The sequence below is a fragment of the Coregonus clupeaformis genome, chromosome 18 (assembly GCF_020615455.1).
Source record: "Coregonus clupeaformis isolate EN_2021a chromosome 18, ASM2061545v1, whole genome shotgun sequence".
NCBI classification, from domain to species: Eukaryota; Metazoa; Chordata; class Actinopteri; order Salmoniformes; family Salmonidae; genus Coregonus; species Coregonus clupeaformis.
In genome coordinates this window covers 3,795,606-3,799,889 of record NC_059209.1, presented here as the reverse complement: position 1 = coordinate 3,799,889, position 4,284 = coordinate 3,795,606, and positions in this window count along the sequence as shown.

Genomic DNA, 4,284 nt, shown 5'->3' with positions numbered 1-4,284 from the left:
GGTTTTGGAGCAGTGGCTTCTTCCTTGCTGAGCGGCCTTTCAGGTTATGTCAATATAGGACTCGTTTTACTGTGGATATAGTTACTTTTGTACCTGTTTCCTCCAGCATCTTCACAAGGTCCTTTGCTGTTGTTCTGGGATTGATTTGCACTTTTCGCATAAAAGTATGTTCATCTCTAGGAGACAGAAAACGTCTCCTTCCTGAGCGGTATGACGGCTGCGTGGTCCCACGGTGTTTATACATGCGTGCTATTGTTTGTACAGATGAATGTGGTACCTTCAGGCGTTTGGAAATTGCTCCTAAGGATGAACCAGACTTGTGGAGGTCTACAATTTCTTTTTCTGAGGTCTTGGCTGATTTCTTTTGATTTTCCCATAATGTCAAGCAAAGAGGCACTGAGTTTGAAGGTAGGCCTTGAAATACATCCACAGGTACACCTCCAATTGACTCAAATGATGTCAATTAGCCTATCAGAAGCGTCTAAAGCCATGACATCATTTTCTGGAATTTTCCAAGCTGTTTAAAGGCACAGTCAACTTAGTGTATGTAAACTTTTGACCCACTGGAATTGTGATACAGTGAAATCATCTGTCTGTAAACAATTGTTTGAAAAATTACTTGTGTCATGCACAAAGTAGATGTCCTATCCGACTTGCCAAAACTATAGTTTGTTAACAGGAAATTTGTGGAGTGGTTGAAAAACAAGTTTTAATGACTCCAACCTAAGTTTATGTAAACTTCCGACTTCAACTGTAGATACTTTTTGTAATCTCTCTGGATTACAACCAAATTATATAAGTGTACTATACCAATAAAATGTACCAATAAAATGGTCAGATGGTGATGTGGACATACTCGGTATTCATATCCTGAAAGAAAGAAAATATCTCATTACAATACATTTTAATAGAAAGTTAGCAAAAATAGTTAAGATCTTGCTACCGTGTGTCATAAATGCTGTAGGTGGGTGTAGTGGTGGAATCAAGAGCAGGACACCGAAGTATAGTCCAAAAGACTTTAGTGGAATATCCAACAAGGAAAACAGAACAAACTTGCCCGAAGGCGAAACTACGCACGTAGGCGACAAACAAAAGGTGCACTACACAGGTGCGTAAAACGCTCCAACACAGTGGAGTAAAGCTCAACCGAGCGAATAAGGACATCGACAAGCAAACATACGACAGGAACAATCACACACAAACACAGACACACCCAACGAGACTTAAATAGAACACTAATGAGGACTAACTAGACACAGGTGTACAACATCAAGACCAAACCAAACGAACATGAAACATAGATCGGTGGCAGCTAGTACTCCGGGGACGACGACCGCCGATGCCTGCCCGAACCAGGAGGAGGAGCAGCCTCGGCCGAAACCGTGACACCGTGGAAAGGAAAATGCCTGTCTATTTGTGGAAAAATCACCCTGATTTATCTCTTTAGTCATATCCCAGTTTACCTATTTGCTTATGGCCTTTCCTACACCTAGTGACTTTTTTTTACAATTATATGAGCAAAACATATTCCATTTTATTTGGAACAGCAAGCCCGACAAAATTAAACGGGCCTATTTATATAATGAATATGAATTCAGGGGGGCAGAATAGATTAATTATTAAAGAATTAGACCTCTCACTAAAGGCTTCAGTCATTCAGAAGATATACTTATATCCGAACTGGTTCTCTAGCAGAATAGTAAGAATGTCTCACGTCATGTTCAAGAATGGTCTTTTTCCCTTTATTCAGATTACAACCTCTCACTTTCAGTTACTTGACAATGAAATAATCTCCACATATCACAATTTTTTAACAAGCCACAAAAAGTTTGTTGCAATTTCAGTTTAATCAAATAAAAAAAGACAGACCAAATATTATGGTTAAACTCAAATATACTAATTGATAAAAAAAGTATATAAAAAATATATAATAATAATAATAGTATAATCTTTATAAATGATATCATAAATAGGGCTGGTGGAGTTACAGTGGAAGTCGAAAGTTTACATACAGTTAGGTTGGAGTCATTAAAACTCGTTTTTCAACCATTCCACAAATTTCTTGTTAACAAACTATAGTTTTGGCAAGTCGGTTAGGACATCTACTTTGTGCATGACCCAAGTAATTTTTCCAACAATTGTTTACAGACAGATTATTTCACTTATAATTCACTGTATCACAATTCCAGTGGGTCAGAAGTTTACATACACTAAGTTGACAGTGCCTTTAAGCAGCTTGGAAAATTCCAGAAAATAATGTCATGGCTTTAGAAGCTTCTGATAGGCTAATTGACATCATTTGAGTCAATTGGAGGTGTACCTGTGGATGTATTTCAAGGCCTACCTTCAAACTCAGTGCCTCTTTGCTTGACATCATGGGAAAATCAAAAGAAATGAGCCAAGACTTCAGAAAAAAAATTGTAGACCTCCACAAGTCTGGTTCATCCTTAGGAGCAATTTCCAAATGCCTGAAGGTACCACGTTCATCTGTACAAACAATAGCACGCAGGTATAAACACCGTAGACCATGCAGCCGTCATACCGCTCAGGAAGGAGACGTGTTCTGTCTCCTAGAGATGAACGTACTTAGGATGAATAATATCTGACAATACCTTTGTTAATTCTAATCACTATGCACATTGCTAGAATTTTTGCATCACAATAGTGAAGTGTAAGGGGCCCCCAATTTTTTTTAAAGGACTGGATCTTTATATTTTCCACTTGGGTCCTGTTTCAGTAATAATTAAATCAGACCTTCTTGTTGAGTATCTGATAATCTAACATTTTTATAGGAGTGGTTAAAACATGCTAATAACGGTCCTCTGAGTACATCAAAAAATATTTGGTATACATCAACTGGTATACCATCCAAACCTGGAGTTTTCCTGGACTTAAAGGCTTTAATTGCGTCAAGAAGTTCCTCCTCTGCAATTTGGCCTTCACATGAGTCATTCTGTACAGCTGTTAATTTTACATTATTCATAGGAGAAAAATCCATACAATTAACTTCGGTTAGTGGAGATGGAGGAGACTGAAACAAAAATATATGCTTAAAGTACTTTGCTTCTTCTTTTAAAATATTGTTTGGTGAATCATGGGTGACTGTCATTTGTAAAAAAAAATTGGTAGCATTTCTATGTTGAAGATCTTCTTATAAAAGTGCATTTCCACCATATTCCATCCAGTTTACTTTATTTTTTATAATATATTACACTTGATCTTGAATAAGTTCTTCCATTTATTTTTGTTTTTCCTCTAACGTATTCTGTGCCTCTATTGAACTGTTGTTAGTCCCTCTATTTCCTTTCTTAATATGGATTATTTTGATTTAAATTGCTTTTGTTTTCAAGATGAGTATTGAATTGCATGGCCTCTAAAGGCACATTTAAAAGTGTCCCATACAATAAGGGGATTGGCTGTATGTTATGTAGGAAAAAGTAAGTTAGAAATTCTTCTGTCCTGGTTAAAAACAAGCTGTCATCCAATAGGCTTTGATCAAATTTCCAATATCCTCGCCCACGTGGATATTCTGTAAGAGTAATGTATATGCCAATTGTCTGATGGTCCGACTGCATTCTGTCCCCTATCATCACTTTTTAAACTTTTGGTGCCAGCGAGAATGACATAAGAAAGTAGTCAAGACGACTAGCTTGATTGAGCCTCCGCCATGTATATCTCATTAGGTCAGAATATTTAAGCCTTCATATATCTACTAGTTCCAATATATCCATGATATCTGTGATTTCCTTAAGTGCATAAGGGTGATAGTTGGTAGTGTGATTTCCTTTATGGTCCATTGAGGTATTTAAAACCGTATTATAGTCTCCCACCATAATAATAGCGTCTTGTATTGCTTGTATTGTTTTCTACTGAACCAAAGTTAATGTAAGATGGGACATTCAGACCAGCCTTACTGATTGAACATTCTTTAACTCCATTAGAACGAGGAGCGGAAGCAGGGTGGTAGCTCCAACCCCTCTCTCTGCAAGTTTCAGGCAAATCTATGGGCCAAATGTCCCCTCCCCTTCCCAAAATCGAATGATGCAAGTATCAGCAAAATTGTGATTTTTTTCCAAATGATCAGTGACGAGAATTCAGGGGACTGGAACAACATTTCTTGTTAGGAATTGCATCCCACAGTCTGTTGATAGATGCTATGATACCATTTATGTGATGTGCACCTGTCCATGAGTGATTATCATCAAAGTGATTTTCCTCAAGCGTTTACAATGACTGATGGAGGAATATTCCACACATTGATATAGTTAACATACCCCACAGAGG